Source organism: Rutidosis leptorrhynchoides, chromosome 5, assembly GCF_046630445.1.
Source record: "Rutidosis leptorrhynchoides isolate AG116_Rl617_1_P2 chromosome 5, CSIRO_AGI_Rlap_v1, whole genome shotgun sequence".
NCBI classification, from domain to species: domain Eukaryota; kingdom Viridiplantae; phylum Streptophyta; class Magnoliopsida; order Asterales; family Asteraceae; genus Rutidosis; species Rutidosis leptorrhynchoides.
The window spans coordinates 429,618,857-429,643,552 of NC_092337.1; positions in this window are offsets into that span (position 1 = coordinate 429,618,857).

Sequence of the window (24,696 nt, forward strand, 5' to 3'; positions counted from 1 at the left end):
TTTTCGGTAAAGTAATTTCGGTTCCAAGACCTAATTTAACTCATGACGAATTTTTGAAATATTTTGGGTTGATTGTTTAAAGATATTTATACCTTAAGAATAAATGTTAAATTTCGCAGTGATGTAATAAATTTTTGAATGATATCAATAATTTCGGTCGCCAAACCTATTTTTATTCAATACCAATTTAATACTTTATAGCGAACAAATTAGCGTTTATTATCAAAAGGTTAAAAATAAAAATAAAAAATAAAATAAAAACTGTACAAACATACCTGTGAAATAGATTTCTTAGTTATATGATCTATCCCATTCATAAGATAGTCGGTTTAATTGGTTTTCCATGGCTACATAGGCGTAACCTCGAGCATTCAGTGTTTTTTCTTCTAAACATACGAACGGTCCGTCTCTGCATAAAGTAACAAATTCGGTATTTGAATAGGTTTGATTATTTGAACATTTACCTCCATGTGACCATTTTTCGCATTTGTGACATCTTTCTAGGTGTCGTGCTCTTCTTTTCGCTGCAGATTTTGATTTTCCTTTACCAAATTGTAACTTATTATCTTCGCATCTGGATTCTTTTCTAACTCCGTCCAATCTTTCTCTGATTACTGATACTATTTTACTCGGAAGTGTGTCATTATTACGTTTAGTGATCAAAGCGTGTAGCATTAGACCATGGTTTAGTTCACAGGCAGTCTTCATTTCCTAAAAAAATAAAAATTCAGAATGGGGGGAGAAGACTAGTTCTTTAGGGTCTGCTAGGGAAAGACCATTCGGGTTCTATTTTCGAGAACTACATGAAAACAAACAATCTAACTCTAACAGAAATACATATTATCCTTTAAAGACTTGATTCTCCCCACACTTAGTTAGCTGTGGTGTCGAAATTGTGATTAACTTCGTTGTCGACTTCCATCGGACTATCTATGTAGTGTTTAACTCTGTAACCATTAACTTTAAATTCAATCCCATTTGAATTTATTAATTCTATCGTTCCGTATGGAAAAACTTTTTTAACTATGAATGGTCCAGACCATCTTGATTTCAATTTTCCAGGAAATAGCTTGAATCGTGAATTGAAAAGAAGAACTCTGTCTCCTTCCTTAAATTCTTTTGAACTTCTGATTCTTTTATCATGCCATTTCTTCGTTCTTTCTTTATAGATTAACGAATTATAGTATGCTTCATGTCTTAATTCTTCTAATTCGTTTAGTTGACTTAATCGTAGACGTCCGGCTTCATGTAAATCAAGATTACATGTCTTCAAAGCCCAAAATGCTTTGTGTTCAATTTCTGCTGGAAGATGACATGCTTTTCCATAAACAAGTCTAAAAGGTGTGGTTCCAATTGGAGTTTTGTAGGCTGTTCTAAAAGCCCAGAGTGCATCCTCCAATTTAATGGACCATTCCTTCGGATTTGATCCTACGGTTTTCTCTAGAATACGTTTTAAAGCTCGGTTGGTATTTTCAACTTGTCTACTTGTTTGTGGATGATATGCGGTGGAGATTTTATGAGTTACTCCATATCTTTTAAGAACTTTCTCAAGTTGATTATTACAAAAATGAGTACCCCGATCACTTATTAAAGCTTTCGGTGTTCCAAACCTTGCAAAAAGACGTTTTAAAAAGTTGACTACAACTCGTGCATCGTTAGTTGGGAGAGCTTGTGCTTCCGCCCATTTAGAAACATAATCAATGGCTACGAGTATATATAGATTATTATGAGATTTTGGAAATAGACCCATAAAGTCAATACCCCAAATGTCAAATACTTCACATACTTGTATGACATTTTGTGGCATTTCATCACGTTGACTTATTTTTTCGGCCCTTTGACAAGTATCACAGGATTTGCAAAGAAGGTGTGCGTCTTTGTAAATTGTAGGCCAATAGAATCCAGCATCATAAACTTTTCTTGCTGTTAGTTGAGGCCCATAATGCCCTCCTGTTGGTCCTGTGTGACAATGGTTTAAAATTTTACTAGCTTCATCTCCAAATACACATCGGCGTATTATTCCATCGGGACAACTTTTAAACAAATGTGGATCTTCCCAAAAGTAGTGTTTTATATCACTGAAGAATTTCTTTCGTCTTTGGTACGATAATCCTTTTTCTAGGAATCCACATACTAAATAGTTTGCATAGTCTGCAAACCATGGAATTTCTTTATAATCTATCTTCAATAGATATTCATCAGGAAAGTTGTCTTGTATGGCCGATTCATTTAGAACTTCTAATTCGGGATTTTCAAGACGAGAAAGATGATCAGCGGCGAGATTTTCTGCTCCTCTTTTATCTCGGATTTCAATATCAAACTCTTGTAAGAGTAAGATCCAACGGATTAATCTTGGTTTAGCATCTTGTTTTCAAAATAGGTATCTAAGAGCAGAATGGTCGGTATAGACCAACGTTTTTGCTAGAACGAGATATGATCGAAATTTGTCAAAAGCAAAGACAATAGAAAGGAGTTCTTTTTCAGTAGTTGTATAGTTCATTTGTGCTCCTTGTGACGTCTTACAAGCATAATATATAGGTTGAAATCGTTTTTCAATCCTTTGTCCTAAAACGGCTCCCATTGCAAAATCACTTGCATCGCACATTAGTTCAAATGGTAGATTCCAATTTGGTGTTATCATGATCGGCGCATTAGTGAGTTTCTCTTTAAGAATATTAAAAGATTTGATACACTCATCGGAAAAGATGAATGGAGCATCCTTTTCTAGGAGTTTATTCATAGGAGTGGCAATTTTAGAAAAATCTTTTATGAAACGTCGGTAAAAACCGGCATGCCCTAGAAAACTCCTAACTCTTCTAACATTGGTGGGATGTGGAAGTTTAGCAATTACATCTACTTTAGCTCTATCCACTTCAATTCCTTCTTTTGAAATTTTATGACCAAGAACGATGTCTTCTTTAACCATGAAATGGCATTTCTCCCAATTAAGTACTAGATTTCATTATTCGCATCTAATAAGCATTCGTTCCAGATTAGATAGACATGTTTCAAATGTATCACCGAAGACTGAAAAGTCATCCATGAAAACTTCCATGCATTCTTCTATCATGTCATGAAAAATCGCCATCATACACCTTTGAAAGGTTGCAGGGGCGTTACAAAGTCCAAATGGCATGCGTTTGTAAGCAAAAGTACCATAAGGGTGCGTGAATGTGGTTTTCTCTTGGTCCTCGGGTGCTATTGGAATTTGAAAATATCCGGAAAATCCATCTAGGAAACAATAGTAACTATTTTCGGCTAATCTTTCCAACATTTGATCTATGAAAGGTAAGGGAAAGTGATCTTTTCTGGTGGCGTCATTTAATTTTCTATAATCAATACATACACGCCATCCTGTTACAGTCCTAGTAGGAATAAGCTCATTTTTCTCATTTGTAATGATAGTCATGCCACCCTTCTTAGGTACGCATTGAACTGGGCTTACCCATGGACTATCAGAGATTAGATAAATTAGACCTGCATCTAGCAGTTTAATAATCTCTTTCTTAACTACATCTTGCATATTAGGATTTAGTCTTCGTTGGCGTTGCACATACGTTTTATGACCTTCTTCCATAAGGATTTTATGTGTGCAATACGAAGGACTTATTCCTTTAATATCATGAATCTTCCATGCAATGGCTGGTTTATGAGCTTTCAACACAGAAATGAGTTGTGATTTCTCATTTTCAGTAAGAGAAGACGATATTATTACAGGTAATTCAGATTCACCATGTAAATAAGCGTATTCCAAATGGTTTGGAAGTGGCTTTAACTCTAATTTCGGAGGTTCTTCTATCGATGATTTGTATCGATATCTGTCTTCTTCTTTTAGCATTTGAATTTCTTCTGTTGTTGGTTCATATCCATTAGCTATAAGTGTAGCTAACATTTCAGCTTCATCAATTGGTTCATTACCTTCTCCTAAAGAACATTCTCCTGTTCCTTGTAATTCTGGAAATTCTTCTAACAATTCTGCATGTGCATCTATAGTTTGAATATAATAACATGTATCATCTGCAGATTGTGGTTGTTGCATTGCTCTATCAACTGAAAAGGTAACACTCTCGTCCTCTATACTTAGGGTCAATTTCTTACCGAACACGTCTATCATTGCTTTAGCCGTGTTTAAGAATGCTCTTCCTAATATGAGAGGAACTTGAGAATCTTCTTCCATGTCCAGAACAACAAAATCTACTGGAAATACTAAAGTACCAACTTTAACTAGTATGTTCTCCATTATCCCTCTAGGATATTTTATTGATCTATCGGCTAGTTGTATGCTTATTCTGGTTGGTTTCAATTCTCCAAGGTCTAGTTTAGCGTATAGTGAATACGGCATTAGATTTATACTAGCACCTAAATCTGCTAATGCTTCTATTGAACTAAGACTACCCAGAAAACATAGAATCGTGAAACTTCCTGGATCAGATAGTTTTTCTGGTATCTTATTCAATAGCACTGCTGAACAATTAGCATTCATGGTAAATAGCCGAGAGTTCTTCAATTTTCTTTCTATTTGAGATTAGATCTTTCAAGAATTTAGCATATCTAGGCATTCCTGAAATCACATCAATGAAAGGAAGATTTACATTTATCTGTTTAAACATATCCAAGAATTTGGATTGCTCGGCTTCAAGTTTCTCTTTCTTCATTTTACTCGGGTAAGGAAGTGGTGGTTGGTATGGTTTAACATAAGGTTTAGCCTTAACTGTGTTATCTTCATTAACCTTTTCAACTACCGGTTCTTTTTCCTTATCTTGATTAGGTTGGGGTTCTTGTGGAGTAGGAATAGCTTCATCAGAAGTTACAGGTATTTCAGGTGGTTTAAGTATTGTGCCACTTCTTGTGCTAATGGCTTTAGCTGTTTCATTCCGGGGGTTAGCGTTTGTGTCACTAGGTAGACTTCCCGGTTTTCTTTCACCTATTAACCTTGCTAGGTTACTTACTTCTTGTTCCAGATTTTGAATAGAATCTTGTTGATTTCTAAATGCTTGAGCATTTTGTTCATTAGTTTGTTTCTGAGATGTGAAAAATTGCATTTGAGTTTCAACTAGCTTCGTCATCATATCTTCTAAATTTGACTTTTTATCATCGGTTTGTTGTGGTGGTTTGTTTTGAAAATTAGGTCTTTGCTGATTGTAAGTATTATTGGATACTTGTTGATTGCTAGGACCTTGTTGGTTGTTGTATGGAATATTTCGGTTATAATTCTGGTTTTGATTGTAAATAGGTCTTGGCGGTTGATAATTATTCTGATAATTATTTCCAGGCCTTTGGTTTATGTATGAAATATTCTCTCTTTGTTCCATTGTTAGTTCAATACTGAGACAATCTTTTGTCAAATGTGGTCCTCCACACTGCTCACAACTAATTCGTATTGAGTGAATATCTTTAGTTATCTTTTCCATTCATCTCTCGACAGCATCTATCTTTGCGGAAATGGAATCTAAGTCATGGCTAGAATCGGCTCTAGCTGCTTTAGATGATCTAACGATATCTTTTTCTTGGCGCCACTCATATGAGTGGGAAGCAGTGTTATCAATAATTTTGTAAGCATCAGTTTCGGTTTTCTTCATAATAGAACCACCAGCTGCTATATCTATGTCTTTCCTTGTAGTGATGTCGCATCCTTGGTAGAATATTTGTACTATTTGACAGGTGTCTAAACCATGTTGCGGACATCCTCTCAACAACTTTCCAAATCTTGTCCACGCCTCATATAGAGTTTCATTTGGCTTCTGTGTGAACGTAACAATTTCTCCTTGAAGTCTTACGGCTTTAGATGCCGGAAAGAATTGTTTAAGAAATTTTTCAACTAAAACGTCCCATGTATCAATCGCCCCTTCAGGTAACGATTCCAACCAATCTTTGGCTTCTCCCTTTAAAGTCCAGGGAAATAACATGAGATATATCTGTTCATCCTCAACTTCTCGGATTTTAAATAGTGTGCAGATCCTATTAAAGGTACGTAGATGTTCATTTGGATCTTCCTTCGGCGCACCACTAAATTGGCATTGATTAGTCACCATGTGTAGAATTTGTCCTTTGATTTCATAATCTGGTGCATTAATGTCTGGATGAGTAATTGCGTGACCTTGGCCAGTGCGTTTAGCTCTCATTCGGTCTTCCATACTTAAAGGTTCCAGATTCTCCATAATTGAATTTGTTGAATCGGAATCACTAGAGGATTCTGATTTAATGGTTCGTTCCTCAACAATCTCTGTTTGAATGATTGGTGGTTCCGGAGAAAAGTTTAGTGGTTCAGGATCTACGAATCGTTCCTGAATATTCTCCGGATTCTCAATTGTGAGGTCGGGTTCAAAAAATGGATTATCGGAAATTTGAACTGGAGTACTTGGTCGACTGGATGACGATTCTAAAGAAAAATCAACGGCAGTAATATTTGCTAAATGTCTTGATCTAGTTACAGGTGGTGAACGTACAAAAGGTGGTGAACGTCTTGCTCGGTGCATTCACTGAATATCCTATTAGTTTTTAAAAGGAAAGAAAAATTATAATAAGTTATCCAATCAATAGACTTTTCTGATTTTGCCCACGTTTCGAATAGCCAAAAGATGCAGCAGAGGGGCAGGATTCGTTTGGTCTCAATATAATTGAGGACTGTTTGGCTCCAATAACCCGGTCCACGTACAAATCCAACTATTACTACGAACCAGAAAATTTTGATGTCTATTAATTTAACCACTTAAAATAAATTTTCGTAATTTTAAGAAATTTAGATAAGAAGTAGAATAAAAATCTATGTCCTAAAACTAGAATAGCGAGAAATAAGAAAGAAAAAGAGCGTGTCGGAAAAAGGTCGAAAAAGAAAAATGGTTGAAAAATAAAAGGTGACGGAAAAATAAAAGAAACTTATAACACTTAAAAACACTTGACTAACCTAACCTTATTACTACAACTAACTTAAAATTATAATCGCAAATTGAGATTACTAATTGGAATGATAATTGATACATAGGAAAAAGTCGTCTAAAAATATTAAAGCTTACAGGAAAAACTAAATCCCAAATGGAAATAACTTAAAAAGAAACTAAAACTTAAAAAGGCGTCGCAAAATTCTAAAGCACCTAAATCTTAGTCTAAAGAAAAAACACTTAAGGAATTCTACGGCAAAGCCTAAAAATCTAGAAGTAAAAATAACTATGGCAAAAACTAAGTTTAAAACTAAATATGAGCTAAAAATACAAATATTACGCTAAAACAATTAAAAAGGGACAAAATATAAAAATATACAAAAAGTTGTAAAAATACAATTTTTATAAAAATATTATTTTTATATTATTTATTTATTAAAACTATTAATTTTACAATTTAATTAAACTAATTTAACTAAAATATAAATTAAATAAAAAGTAAAACTAATTATAATAATAATAATTAATTAGGGTTAATAATAATAATAATAATTAATAATTACCCGTAATAAATGCTAAATTAGGGTTCTGTCGGTGTCAGGGTAGCTCCGCGAGTTGCGGTATTCCAAGCAGCAAACCCCGCGAGTCGCGGGGTTCCAAAATTCAACTCTGGTACAGTTTTAAATTTGACGCGTTTTTTTTTATTTTATATTTTCTGTTTTTATATTTTCTGTTTATATCAAAATATTTGTATAATAAAAACTTATATTTAAAAACTTAAATAAAAATAGAACTACTTTATAATTTTAAAAATATCTTAAAAATAGATTTATATATATTAAATTTTTTTTTTTCGATTTTAAATAAAAACAAAATACTTAAATAAAACTTATATAAAAATAAAGAAACTTTATAAAACTTAAATATTTAACAAAATCTTAAAAATACTTATATTTTTGTTTTTCTTTTTATATTTTTGAATAATTAAAAACGTATTTTTATAAAAACGAATTTTAATAAAAGTAACTAAAAATCTTTTTTTTTTTTTTTATATTAGCGTTGCGCTTCCGGCTTTTAAGCGATTCCCCGGCAGCGGCGCCAAAAATAACTTGATGTTTATGCGAGGTGTATATAAAATAGCTATTATATTTTAGCAGAAAATACTATTAAATACGATACAATTTTACACAAGATAATTATTTATTTAGAGAATGGATATACTTTAACCTTGCTACAACACTTATAGGCAGTGTACCTAATCGTACAGTAGTGTAGTTTTTAGTAAGTCCGGTTCGTTCCACAGGGAAAATCTTTAAACAAAGCTTAACGCTATATTAGTTTACTTTTATAGAAATTCAAATATATATATATAAGTAATATTATTATTATAAAGGGGGGTTTTTACCGTTTAATGACCGGTTTGTCGATTTTAAAACTTTAGTCGCAGTTAAAACCAAATGTAAAATATTAAAAATAAATACAAGACTTAAATTAAAGCGTAAAGTAAATAACGATAATGAAATTGCGAATAATAAAAGTGCGATAAAATAAACTTGCGATAATTAAAAAGTACGATAATTAAAAGTGCAATTAAATACAATAACAATAAAAATGCGATAATTAGAAGTGCAATTAAATATAAAATAAAGGAAATTAAATATGAAATAAAAGAATTATGCTTATTTAAACTTCCGTAATCATGATGTTTGACGTGTTGATTTTTAGTTTATTCCCATGGGTTAATTGTCCTTTGTCCTGGATTATTTAATATGTCCGTCTGGTTTTTGTCCATAACAGTCCATCAGTCATAAATATAAAGTGCGAGTGTCCTCGTCAAATTATCCTTATACCCGAAGTTAAATATTCCAACTAATTGGGGACTTAAACTGTAACAAGATTTTAATACTTTGTTTAATAATTACACCAGGATGTCGACTGAGTGTAACCCAAGGTTTTAATATTTTGTTATCAATTATACCAAGTGTCCTTGTACATAATTTCACCCCTATTTTAATTATTCTAGTGGCTATTAATCCATTCCCGTGTCCGGTTAAATGAACGATTATTCGTACATATAAATACCCCGCCCATCGTGTCCGATCGAGTGTATATGGTAATTTATAGGGACGCCCAATTGTAAATCTTTATATTAACATTAACAAGCTATCATTTAGTTAAACAAATATAAAGCCCATTAATAGCCCATAGTCTAATTTCCACAAGTGTCGTTCTTTTGTCCAAACCCCAATTATGGTACAAAGCCCAATTACCCAATTTTAGTAATTAGCCCAACATCATGATTACTTCGTTTTAAATAAGCATAATAATAACTTAGCTACGAGACATTAAATTAAAAAGGTTGAACATAACTTACAATGATTAAAAATAGCGTAGCATTACACGGACAGAATTTCGACTTACACCCTTACAACATTTGCTAACATACCCTTATTATTAGGATTAAAATTAAAATTAAAATTAAAATATAAATTATATATATATATACGTATATATTGAGAGAGAGATAGATTATGGATTGTGAAAAATGATCAGAATTCGGTTGGCTTTATAGGGAATTGAGTTCAGGGATACTCCGCGACTCGCGGCAATTTTTGCCTTCAAACTCCGCGAGTCGCGGAGTTTGAAAATACAGCTCACAAACTTTGGAGTCTTTCTTGCCGACGGATTTTTATTATTTATATAATATATAAATAATTATAAGAATTATTTAAATATTATATTATATTTATGTGCATAGTTGACTTGTAATTTTTAGTCCGTTGCGTCGAGCGTTGAGAGTTGACTCTGGTCCCGATTCCGGATTTTCGAACGTCCTTGCGTACAATTTAATATCTTGTACATTGCGTTTTGAATCTTGTACTCTTGTAATTTCGAGACGTTTCTTATCAATAATTGGAACCTCTTTGATTGTATTTTGTACTTTTGAGCTTTTTGGTCGTTTGCGTCTTCAATTCGTCGAATCTGTCTTTTGTCTTCACCTTTTATTATTTAAACGAATATCACTGTTAAATAGAACAATTGCAACTAAAAGCTTGTCTTTCTTGAGGAATAATGCTATGAAATATATGTTCGTTTTTAGCATTATCAATATTCATCAGGAAAGTTGTCTTGTATGGCCGATTCATTTAGAACTTCTAATTCGGGATTTTCAAGACGAGAAAGATGATTAGCGGCGAGATTTTCTGCTCCTCTTTTATCTCGGATTTCAATATCAAACTCTTGTAAGAGTAAGATCCAACGGATTAATCTTGGTTTAGCATCTTGTTTCGAAAATAGGTATCTAAGAGCAGAATGGTCGGTATAGACCACCGTTTTAGCTCGAACGAGATATGATCGAAATTTGTCAAAAGCAAAGACAATAGCAAGGAGTTCTTTTTCAGTAGTTGTGTAATTTGTTTGTGCTCCTTGTAACGTCTTACTAGCATAATATATAGGTTGAAATCGTTTTTCAATCCTTTGTCCTAAAACGGCTCCCATTGCAAAATCACTTGCATCGCACATTAGTTCAAATGGTAGATTTCAATTTGGTGTTATCATGATTGGCGCATTAGTGAGTTTCTCTTTAAGAATATTAAAAGATTTGATACATTCATCTGAAAAGATGAATGGAGCATCTTTTTCTAGGAGTTTATTCATAGGAGTGGCAATTTTAGAAAAATCTTTTATGAAACGTCGGTAAAAACCGGAATGCCCTAGAAAACTCCTAACTCCTCTAACATTGGTGGGATGTGGAAGTTTAGCAATTACATCTACTTTAGCTCTATCCACTTCAATTCCTTCCTTTGAGATTTTATGTCCAAGAACGATGCCTTCTTTAACCATGAAATGGCATTTCTCCCAATTAAGAACTAGATTTGATTGTTCGCATCTAATAAGCATTCATTCAAGATTAGCTAGACATGTTTCAAATGTATCACCGAAGACTGAAAAGTCATCCATGAAAACTTCCATGCATTCTTCTATCATGTCGTGAAAAATCGCCATCATACACCTTTGAAAGGTTGCAGGGGCGTTGCAAAGTCCAAATGGCATGCGTTTGTAAGCAAAAGTACCATAAGGGCACGTGAACGTGGTTTTCTCTTGGTCCTATGGTACTATTGGAATTTGAAAATATCCGGAAAATCCATCTAGAAAACAATAGTAACTATTTCCGGCTAATCTTTCCAACATTTGATCAATGAAAGGTAAGGGAAAGTGATCTTTTCTGGTGGCGTCATTTAATTTTCTATAATCAATACACACACGCTATCCTGTTACAGTCCTAGTAGGAATAAGCTCATTTTTCTCATTTGTAATGACAGTCATGCCACCCTTCTTAGGCACGCATTGAACTGGGCTTACCCATGGACTATCAGAGATTGGATAAATTAGACCTGCGTCTAACAGTTTAATAATTTCTTTTTTAACTACATCTTGCATATTAGGATTTAGTCTTCGTTGGCGTTGCACATACGTTTTATGACCTTCTTCCATAAGGATTTTATGTGTGCAATACGAAGGAGTTATTCCTTTAATATCATGAATCTTCCATGCAATGGCTGGTTTATGAGCTTTCAACACAGAAATGAGTTGTGATTTCTCATTTTCAGTAAGAGAAGACGATATTATTACAGGTAATTCAGATTCACCATGTAAATAAGCGTATTCCAAATGGTTTGGAAGTGGCTTTAACTCTAATTTCGGAGGTTCTTCTATCGATGATTTATATCGATATCTGTCTTCTTCTTTTAGCATTTGAATTTCTCTTGTTGTTGGTTCATATCCATTAGCTATAAGTGTAGCTAATATTTCAGCTTCATCAATTGGTTCATTACCTTCTCCTAAAGAACATTCTCCTGTTCCTTGTAATTCTGGAAATTCTTCTAACAATTCTGCATGTGAATCTATAGTTTGAATATAATAACATGTATCATCTGCAGATTGCGGTTGTTGCATTGCTCTATCAACTGAAAAGGTAACACTTTCGTCCTCTATACTTAGGGTCAGTTTCTTACCAAACACGTCTATTATTGCTTTAGCCGTGTTTAAGAATGGTCTTCCTAATATGAGAGGAACTTGACAATATTCTTCCATGTCCAGAACAACAAAATCTACTGGAAATACTAAAGTACCAACTTTAACTAGCATGTTCTCCATTATCCCTCTAGGATATTTTATTGATCGATCGGCTAGTTGTATGCTTATTCTTGTTGGTTTCAATTCTCCAAGGTCTAGTTTAGCGTATAGTGAATACGGCATTAAATTTATACTAGCACCTAAGTCTGCCGATGCTTCTATTGAACTAAGACTACCCAGAAAACATGGAATTGTGAAACTTCCTGGATCAGATAGTTTTTCTGGTATCTTATTCAACAGCACTGCTGAATAATTAGCATTCATAGTAACAGCCGAGAGTTCTTCCATTTTATTTCTATTTGAGATTAGATCTTTCAAGAATTTAGCATATCTAGGCATTCCTGAAATCACATCAATGAAAGGAAGATTTACATTTATCTGTTTAAATATATCCAAGAATTTGGATTGCTCGGCTTCAAGTTTCTCTTTTTTCATTTTACTCGGGTAAGGAAGTGGTGGTTGGTATGGTTTAACATAAGGTTTAGCCTTAATTGTGTTATCTTCATTAACCTTTTCAACTACCGGTTCTGTTTCCTTATCTTGTTCAGGTTGTGGTTCTTGTGGAGTAGGAATAGTTTCATCAGAAGTTACAGGTATTTCAGGTGGTTTAAGTGTTGTACCACTTCTTGTGGTAATGGCTTTAGCTGTTTCATTCCGGGGGTTAGCATTTGTATCACTAGGTAAACTTCCCGGTTTTCTTTCACCTATTAACCTTGCTAGGTTACTTACTTCTTGTTTCAAGTTTTGAATAAAAGCTTGTTGATTTCTAAATGCTTGAGCATTTTGTTCATTTGTTTGTTTCTGAGATGTGAAAAACTGCGTTTGAGTTTCAACTAGCTTCGTTATCATATCTTCTAAATTCAGCTTTTTATCATCGGGTTGTGGTGGTTTGTTTTGAAAATTAGGTCTTTGCTGATTGTAAGTATTATTGGATACTTGTTGATTGCTAGGACCTTGTTGGTTGTTGTATGGAATATTTCGGTTATAATTCTGGTTTTGATTGTAAATAGGTCTTGGCGGTTGATAATTATTCTGATAATTATTTCCAGGCCTTTGGTTTATGTATGAAATATTCTCTCTTTGTTCCATTGTTAGTTCAATACTGAGACAATCTTTTGTCAAATGTGGTCCTCCACACTGCTCACAACTAATTCGTATTGAGTGAATATCTTTAGTTATCTTTTCCATTCGTCTCTCGACAGCATCTATCTTTGCGGAAATGGAATCTAAGTCATGGCTAGAATCGGCTCTAGCTGCTTTAGATGATCTAACGATATCTTTTTCTTGGTGCCACTCATATGAGTGGGAAGCAGTGTTATCAATAATTTTGTAAGCATCAGTTTCGGTTTTCTTCATAATAGAACCACCAGCTGCTATATCTATGTCTTTCCTTGTAGTGATGTCGCATCCTTGGTAGAATATTTGTACTATTTGACAGGTGTCTAAACCATGTTACGGACAACCTCTTAATAACTTTCCAAATCTTGTCCACGCCTCATATAGAGTTTCATTCGGTTTCTGTGTGAACGTAACAATTTCTCCTTGAAGTCTTACGGCTTTAGATGCCGGAAAGAATTGTTTAAGAAATTTTTCAACTAAAACGTCCCATGTATCAATCGCCCCTTCAGGTAACGATTCCAACCAATCTTTGGCTTCTCCCTTTAAAGTCCAGGGAAATAACATGAGATATATCTGTTCATCCTCCACTTCTCGGATTTTAAATAGAGTGCAGATCCTATTAAAGGTACGAAGATGTTCATTTGGATCTTCCTTCGGTGCACCACTAAATTGGCATTGATTAGTCACCATGTGTAGAATTTGTCCTTTGATTTCATAATCTGGTGCATTAATGTCTGGATGAGTAATTGCGTGACCTTGGCCAGTGCGTTTAGCTCTCAACAATCTGATTTAATGGTTCGTTCCTCAACAATCTCTGTTTGAATTATTGGTGGTTCCGGAGGAAAGTTTAGTGGTTCAGGATCTATGAATCATCCCTGAATATTCTCCGGATTCTCAATTGTGAGGTCGGGTTCAAAAAATGGATTATCGGAAATTTGAACTGGAGTACTTGGTCGACTGGATGACGATTCTAAAGAAAAATCAACGGCGGTAATATTTGCTAAATGTCTTGATCTAGTTACAGGTGGTGAACGTACAAAAGGTGGTGAACGTCTTGCTCGGTGCATTCACTGAATATCCTGAACGTCTTGCTCGGTGCATTCACTGAATATCCTAATAGTTTTTAAAAAGGAAAGAAAAATTATATAAGTTATCCAATTAATAGACTTTTCTGATTTTGCCCACGTTTCGAATAGCCAAAAGATGTAGCAGAGGGGCAGGATTCGTTTGGTCTCAATATAATTGAGGACTATTTGGCTCCAATAACCCGGTCCACGTACAAATCCAACTATTACTACGAACCAGAAAATTTTGATGTCTATCAATTTAACCACTTAAAATAAATTTTCGTAATTTTAAGAAATTTAGATAAGAAGTAGAATAAAAAAATCTATGTCCTAAAAACTAGAATAGCGAGAAATAAGAAAGAAAAAAAAACGTGTCGGAAAAAGATCGAAAAATAAAAATAAGAAAGAAAAAGAGTGACTTATAGAACTTAAAAACACTCGACTAACCCAACCTTATTACTATCACTAACTTAAAATTATAATCCCAAATTGAGATTACTAATTGGAAGGATAATTGATACATAGGTAAAAGGCGTCTAAAAATATTAAAGCTTACAAGTAAAACTATATCCCAAATGGAAATATCTTAAAAAGAGGTACTAAAACTTAAAAAGGCGTCGCAAAATTCTAAAGCACCTAAATCTTAGTCTAAAGAAAAAGCACTTAAAGAATTTTACGGCAAAGCCTAAAAATCTAGAAATAAAAATATAACTATAGCAAAAACTAAGTTTAAAACTAAAAACTAGCGAAAAATACAAATATTACGCTAAAACAATTAAAAAGGGACAAAATATAAAAATATACTAAAAGTTGTAAAAATTACAATTTTTATAAAAATATTATTTTTATATTATTTATTTATTAAAACTATTAATTTTACATTAATTAAACTAATTTAACTAAATATATAAATTAAATTAAAAGAAACTTAAAACTAATTATAATAATAAGTAATTTAGGGTTAATAATAATAATAATTAATAATTACTCCGTGATTAATGCTGATTAGGGTTCCTGTCACGTGTGTCAGGGCTGCTCCGCGAGTTGCGGTGCTCGAAGCTGGAAACTCCGCGAGTCGCGGGGTTCCAATTTTCAGATGACAGGTTGATTAAAATTCGACGCGTTTTACTTTTTTCGGTTTTTAAATTTATATTTTAAATAAACACAAAATTTTTAAATAAAACTTATATTTTTATAAAATAAAAATAAAGAAACTTTATAAAACTTAAATATTTAACAAACTCTTAAAAATATTTATATTTTTGTTTTCTTTTGATGTTTTCGAATAATTAAAAACGTATTTTTATAAAAGCGTATTTTAATAAAAGTAAACTAAAAATAAATTTTTTTTTTTAAATTAAAATTTAGCGTTACGCTTCTGGCTTTTAAACTAGATGGTCCCCGGCAGCGGCGCCAAAAATAACTTGATGTTGTGCGAGGTGTATATAAAATAGCTTTATATTTTACAAGGAAATACTATTAAATACGATACAATTTTACACAAGATATTTATTTATTTATAGAATGGATATACTTAAACCTTGCTACAACACTTATAGGCAGTGTACCTAATCGTACAGTAGTGTAGTTTTTAGTAAGTCTGGTTCGTTCCACAGGGAAAATCTTTAAACAAAGCTTAACGCTATATTAGTTTACTTTTATAAAAATACAAATATATATATATAAGTAATATTATTATTATAAAGGGGGATTTTTACCGTTTAATGACCGGTTTGTCGATTTTAAAACTTTAGTCGCAGTTAAAACCAAGTGTAAAATAATAAATAAATACAAGACTTAATTTAAAGCGTAAAGTAAATAACGATAATGAAATTGCGATAAATGAAAGTGCGATAAAATAAACTTGCGATAATAAAAAGTACGATAATTAAAAGTGCAATTAAATACAATAACAATAAAATAAAATGCGATAATTAGAAGTGCAATTAAATATAAAATAAAGGAAATTAAATATGAAATAAAATAATTATGCTTATTTAAACTTCCGTAATCATGATGTTTGACGTGTTGATTTTTAGTTTTATGCCCATGGGTTAATTGTCCTTTGTCCTGGATTATTTAATATGTCCGTCTGGTTTTTGTCCATAACAGTCCATCAGTCATAAATATAAAGTGCGAGTGTCCTCGTCAAATTATCCTTATACCCGAAGTTAAATATTCCAACTAATTGGGGACTTAAACTGTAACAAGATTTTAATACTTTGTTTAATAATTACACCAGGATGTCGACTGAGTGTAACCCAAGGTTTTAATATTTTGTTATCAATTATACCAAGTGTCCTTGTACATAATTTCACCCCTGTTTTAATTATTCTAATGGCTATTAATTCATTCCCGTGTCAGGTTAAATGAACGATTATTTGTACATATAAATACCCCGCCCATCGTGTCCGATTGAGTGTATATGGTTATTTATAGGGACGTTCAATTGTAAATCTTTATATTAAAATTAACAAACTATCATTTAGTTAAACAAATATAAAGCCCATTAATAGCCCATAGTCTAATTTTCACAAGTGTCGTTCTTTTGTCCAAACCCCAATTATGGTACAAAGCCCAATTACCCAATTTTAGTAATTATCCCAACATCATGATTACTTCGGATTAAATAAGCATAATAATAACTTAGCTACGAGACATTAAATTAAAAAGGTTGAACATAACTTACAATGATTAAAAATAGCATAGCGTTACATGGATAGAATTTCGACTTACACCCTTACAACATTCGCTAACATACCCTTATTATTAGGATTTAAAATTAAAATTAAAATTAAAATATAAATTATATATATATATTACGTATATATTGAGAGAGAGATTGAATTATATTGATATTTTTGCGATCAAACTGCGTTTGCTTTTATAGGCGGTTTCAGAATTTGGGGCTCCGCGACTCGCGGCAATTTTTGCCTTCAAACTCCGCGAGTCGCGGAGTTTGATTTTCCAGCTCACCAACTTTGGAGTCTTTCTTTGCCGACGAATTTTTAATATATTATAATATTTAAATAATTATAAGAATTATTTAAATATTATATTATATTTATGTGCATAGTTGACTCGTAATTTTTAGTCCGTTGCGTCGAGCGTTGAGAGTTAACTCTGGTCCCGGTTCCAGATTTTCGAACGTCCTTGCGTACAATTTAATATCTTGTACTTTGCGTTTTGAATCTTGTACTCTTGTAATTTCGAGACGTTTCTTATCAATAATTGGAACCTCTTTGATTGTATTTTGTACTTTTGAGCTTTTTGGTCGTTTGCGTCTTCAATTCGTCAAATCTGTCTTTTGTCTTCACATTTTATTATTTAAACGAATATCACTTGTAAATAGAACAATTGCAACTAAAAGCTTGTCTTTCTTGAGGAATAATGCTATGAAATATATGTTCGTTTTTAGCATTATCAGTTGTGTTTTGATATGTATTCTTACACTTTTGAAAGACTTCAAGACACATATCAAAGTACTTCTACTTAACAAAAATGCTTACAATTACATCCTCGTTCAGTTTCATCAACAATTCTACTCGTATGCACCCGTATTCGTACTCGTACAAAATACAGATTTTAGATGTATGTACTATTGGTATATACACTCCAATTATCAGCTCTTAGCAACCCATGTGGGTCACCTAACACATGTGGGAACCATCATTTGGCAACTAGCATGAAATATCTCATAAAATTACAAAAATATTAGTAATCATTCATGACTTATTTACATGAAAACAAAATTACATATCCTTTATATCTAATCCATATACCAACGACCAAAAACACCTACAAACACTTTCATTCTTCAATTTTCTTCATCTAATTGATCTCTCTCAAGTTCCATCTTCAAATTCTAAGTATTCTTCATAAATTCCATAAGTATAGTTTCATAAAAATCAAGAATACTTCTAAGTTTGCAAGTCTACTTCCAAGCTTTCTAATCCATTCCGAGTAATCATCTAAGATCAAGGAACCTTTGTTATTTACAGTAGGTTATCTTTCTAATTCAAAGTAATATTCATATTCAAACTTTGATTCAATTTCTACAACTATAACAATCTTATTTCGAGTGAAAATCTTACTTGAACTATTTTCGTGTCATGATTCTGCTTCAAGAACTTTCAAGCCATCCAAGGATCCTTTGAAGCTAGATCCATTTTTCTCATTTCCATTAGTTTTATCCAGAAAATATGAGGTAGTAATGATGTTCATAACATCATTCGATTCATACATATAAAGCTATCTTATTCGAAGGTTAACTCTTGTAATCACTAGAACATAGTTTAGTTAATTCTAAACTTGTTCGCAAACAAAAGTTAATCCTTCTAACTTGACTTTTAAAATAAACTAAACACATGTTCTATATTTATATTATATGCTAACTTAATGATTTAAAACCTGGAAACACGATGAACACCATAAAATCGGATATACGCCGTCGTAGTGAAACCGGGGGCTGTTTTGGTTTGGATAATTAAAAACTATGATAAACTTTGATTTAAAAGTTGTTCTTCTGGGAAAATGATTTTTCATATGAACATGAAACTATATCCAAAAATCTTGGTTACACTCAAAGTGAAAGTATGTTTTTTAAAATGGTCATCAAGATGTCGTTCTTTCGACGAAAATGACTACCTCTTTAGTAATTGACATGTAACTTAAATTTTCGACTATAAACCTATACTTTTTCTGTTTGGATTCTTAAATTATAGTTCAATATAAAACCATAGCAATTTGATTCACTCAAAACGGATTTAAAATGAAGAAGTTATGGGTAAAACAAGAATGGATATTTTTGATCTTTTTAGCTACGGGAAATGTTTAACAAATCTATACAAATCATATCCTAGCTAACTTATATTGTATTATACATGTATTCTAATATATTATGTAATCTTAGGATACCATAGACATGTATGCAAATGTTTTGACATATCATATCGACCCATGTATATATATTATTTGGAACAACCATAGACACTCTATATGCAGTAATGTTGGAGTTAGCTATACAGGGTTGAGGTTGATTCCAAAAATATATATACTTTGACTTGTGATCTAGCCTGAGATGTGTATACAATGGGTCGTGGATTGATTCAAGATAATATATATATATATATATATATATATATATATATATATATATATATATATATATATATATATATATATATATATATATATATATATCGATTTATTTCTGTACATCTAACTGTGGACAACTAGTTGTAGGTTACTAACGAGGACAGCTGACTTAATACACTCAAATCTTTAAAACATAATAAAAATGGTTGTAATTATATTTTAATCATACTTTGATATATATGTACATATTTGTATAGGTTCGTGAATCGATCCGTGGCCAAGTCTTATTTCCGAGGAAGGAAATATCTGTGAAAGTGAGTTATTGTCCCACTTTTAAAATCTAATATTTTTGGGATGAGAATACATGCAGGTTTTATAAATGATTTACAAAATAGACACAAGTACGTGAAACTACATTCTATGGTTGAATTATCGAAATCGAATATGTCCCTTTTTATTAAGTCTGGTAATCTAAGAATTAGGGAACAGATACCCTAATTGACGCGAATCCTAAAGATAGATCTATTGGGCCTAACAAACCCCATCCAAAGTACCGGATGCTTTAGTACTTCGAAATTTATATCATATCCGAAGGGTGTCCCGAAATGATGGGGATATTCTTATATATGCATCTTGTTAATGTCAGTTACCAGGTGTTCACCATATGAATAATTTTTATCTCTATGTATGGGATGTGTATTGAAATATGAAATCTTGTGGTCTATTGTTACGATTTGATATATATAGGTTAAACCTATAACTCACCAACATTTTTTTGACGTTTAAAGCATGTTTATTCTCAGGTGAATACTAAGAGCTTCCGCTGTTGCATACTAAAATAATGACAAGATTTGGAGTCCATGTTTGTATGATATTGTGTAAAAACTGCATTCAAGAAACATATGTCGATGTAATATATTTCTATTGTAAACCATTATGTAATGGTCGTGTGTAAACCGTATATTTTAGATTATCATTATTTGATAATCTACGTAATGTTTTTAAAACCTTTATTGATAAAATAAAGGTTATGGTTGTTTTAAAAATGAATGCAGTCTTTGAAAAACGTCTCATATAGAGGTCAAAACCTCACAATGAAATCAATTAATATGGAACGTTTATAATCAATATGAACGGGAGATTTCACAAACTAGCAGTACCTAAACCTGCAAGAGTGGAAATGTGGGGGATTAGCATAACGCTAAGTGAATGGAATCTATCTAACAGATATCGCATAAGCACCACACATGCGAACAACATCACTAATATGCTAACAACTAACTAGCATACAACAATCGGCAGCTTGTACGGGCACACGACACTTAGTTGATCGGGCTGGTGTCTACCGATAGTCCTTTCCTTTTGAATCAATACACAATCAACAGAAATGAACCCAACCTCCTCGGGCCTGGTTGACCTCATACAGACTCTAACCTCCTCGGGCCTGCTTATGAGTCCCCAGCCTGCTCTGGCCTGGCTGGTGCCAAACACAATGCGCATATAATATCACATAATCACAGCAAGCATGCAATAATCTAACTAGCATGGCAATCCTTATTTAAACATGGAAATATTACTAATTTAAAGCATGGTAAAAGAATAAATCACAGTAGCATGGCATGCTAGTTAAACGCTATCCGAAGATTGACCCACTCACCCATTACCAGCTACAGCTCAGTTATCTTACTTCTGAGCTTCTTCCTTGTTCTTATCACCCGATAACAACACAAACGAAGTCAATATACATATCTTAATCAATATTATAATCAAATCATACTATAAACTAGGTTATAACATCATTTCATAAGTCCACAACATAACTCCATTCCATATCGTCAAACAAGGACGTGAAAAACGGGACATACACGCCAAAACCTATTTTTCTGGCCTAAAAATAGTTTTATCAAGCTTCTTAAAAGTTTACCATTGGAAAGAACTCTTCGATACAATTCCAACAATATTTGATTCATCAAAAACGGAGTTACATTTTGAAAGTTATGACCAAAACAAATTTCTCAAAATGCTGAAAAGACACACTACCCAACTCGGTAGTGTGTGTCATAGACACTCGGTCGAGTGTGTAGACACGTGGCATAATGAGTAGAGACACTCGACCGAATGTCTTTTCAAAAGACACACTACCGAGTGTGTAGACATACGGCCCACTTCCAAAAGACACATTACTGAGTGTGTTGTTGAGCTGCTGAAATTGAAAAAAGTGACGGGTTTGAGCTAAAAATTACCAAATCTTAACCATATACTCGATTTCAACCTCAAAACTTACCACATCTTGTTTATAAAACCTTTTGAGACATAAACCCACGGGTATTACATCAAAAAAACAAAAAATTGCACAAATTTGACATCAAAACCCATTTTGACAAAAACCTAACTTCAAACCCAATTTGACACAAATTTAGGTAATAAAAATGGGTAATTCTTACCTTGTTTGAATCAGTAAAATACAAAGAATCAATTTCTAACGCAAATTAGACTTCAAATCGAGATTTAGAGAATTAGGGTTCAAGTGGTGAAGAAATTAGGTACGGAGTGAGAAAGGAGAAGGAAAGAAATGAGATGAAACTCATCTAGTACCTAACTCTTTATGAATTAAAACACAATACCCTTTGACACACGGGTATTTACCAGTTATCTGAAATCTTTCGTACCTCATTAGGCGGCCCTAACAGAGTTCAATTTAAATAACCAAATCTGTTCTGTAACCCTTGTCACAAACTAGTCTTAACCAAATGATAAAATAACACTATTCACATAATTAAAAATAAAAGCATATAAAAACGCATAATAAAACCCTAAGGGCAAAATAGTCCACTTATAACTAGTCCGGGTTTCAGTCTGTTACAATATTTAATAGTAAATCTAACAAATGTGGCCCCACTAGATCGTGTTGAGTGATGTTGTCATGTTCTTCCGAGGATGAACCGGAGAAGACCCGGATTCTCACCCGAGGACCAATCGGAGGTGAGCTCGGACTAACCATAAGTCCAAGTGTAGAACTCACTCCTAAAAGTTAGCTTGAAGGAGGAGGGGACACCTTGACTTATAAGCCATTACCCAATCTCATACTTGGGCGAGGTGGGATCGTAACAATACCTACCCTTAAAGAGCCAACGTCCTCGTTGGTCATAGCTATGTTGGTCACGATTGGCACCCTCTTTTGGGGTCTAAGATGCCACTCCATAGGCCACCAATCTGAGGTGTCGTGTCCCAAAATATGAGGCTAGTTTTGATACCAATTGTCATGGTCTTCCGAGGATGAACTGGAGAAGACCCAGATTCTCACCCGAGGACGATCTGGAGGTGAGCTCAGACTACCCATAAGTCCAAGTGTAGAAGTAACTCTCAAAAGCTAGCTTGAAGGAGGAGGGAACACTTTGAATTATAAGCCATCACCCAACTATATGGTAGAGAAAAGACTGTCTAGATCTAACCTTCCTCATACTTCACTGTGGTGAAATCAAGTATCGTTGTTGTTGTGTAAAATGCACATCACATTTGAAATGTCCCGTTCTTATTGATTAAAAACGTTCCATATTAATTGATTTCGTTGCGAGGTTTTGACCTCTATATGAGACGTTTTTCAAAGACTGCATTCATTTTTAAAACAAACCATAACCTTTATTTCATAAATAAAGGTTTAAAAAACTTTACGTAGATTATCAAATAATGATAATCTAAAATATCCTGTTTACACACGACCATTACATAATGGTTTACAATACAAATATGTTACATCAAAATCAATTTCTTGAATGCAGTTTTTACACAATATCATACAAACATGGACTCCAAATCTTGTCCTTATTTTAGTATGCAACAGCGGAAGCTCTTAATATTCACCTGAGAATAAACATGCTTTAAACGTCAACAAAAATGTTGGTGAGTTATAGGTTTAACCTATATATATCAAATCGTAACAATAGACCACAAGATTTCATATTTCAATACACATCCCATACATAGAGATAAAAATCATTCATATGGTGAACACCTGGTAACCGACATTAACAAGATGCATATATAAGAATATCCCCATCATTCCGGGACACCCTTCGGATATGATATAAATTTCGAAGTACTAAAGCATCCGGTACTTTGGATGGGGTTTGTTAGGCCCAATAGATCTATCTTTAGGATTCGCGTCAATTAGGGTGTCTGTTCCCTAATTCTTAGATTACCAGACTTAATAAAAAGGGGCATATTCGATTTCGATAATTCAACCATAGAATGTAGTTTCACGTACTTGTGTCTATTTTGTAAATCATTTATAAAACCTGCATGTATTCTCATCCCAAAAATATTAGATTTTAAAAGTGGGACTATAACTCACTTTCACAGATTTTTACTTCATCGGGAAGTAAGAATTGGCCACTGGTTGATTCACGAACCTATAACAATATATACATATATATCAAAGTATGTTCAAAATATATTTACAACACTTTTAATATATTTTGATGTTTTAAGTTTATTAAGTCAGCTGTCCTCGTTAGTAACCTACAACTAGTTGTCCACAGTTAGATGTACAGAAATAAATCGATAAATATTATCTTGAATCAATCCACGACCCAGTGTATACGTATCTCAGTATTGATCACAACTCAAACTATATATATTTTGGAATCAACCTCAACCCTGTATAGCTAACTCCAACATTCACATATAGAGTGTCTATGGTTGTTCCGAAATATATATAGATGTGTCGAAATGATAGGTCGAAACATTGTATACGTGTCTATGGTATCTCAAGATTACATAATATACAATACAAGTTGATTAAGTTATGGTTGGAATAGATTTGTTACCAATTTTCACGTAGCTAAAATGAGAAAAATTATCCAATCTTGTTTTACCCATAACTTCTTCATTTTAAATCCGTTTTGAGTGAATCAAATTGCTATGGTTTCATATTGAACTCTATTTTATGAATCTAAACAGAAAAGTATAGGTTTATAGTCGGAAAAATAAGTTACAAGTCATTTTTGTAAAGGTAGTCATTTCAGTCGAAAGAACGACGTCTAGATGACCATTTTAGAAAACATACTTCCACTTTGAGTTTAATCATAATTTTTGGATATAGTTTCATGTTCATAATAAAAATCATTTTCTCAGAATAACAACTTTAAAATCAAAGTTTATCATAGTTTTTAATTAACTAACCCAAAACAGCCCACGGTGTTACTACGACGGCGTAAATCCGGTTTTACGGTGTTTTTCGTGTTTCCAGGTTTTAAATCATTAAGTTAGCATATCATATAGATATAGAACATGTGTTTAGTTGATTTTAAAAGTCAAGTTAGAAGGATTAACTTTTGTTTGCGAACAAGTTTAGAATTAACTAAACTATGTTCTAGTGATTACAAGTTTAAACCTTCGAA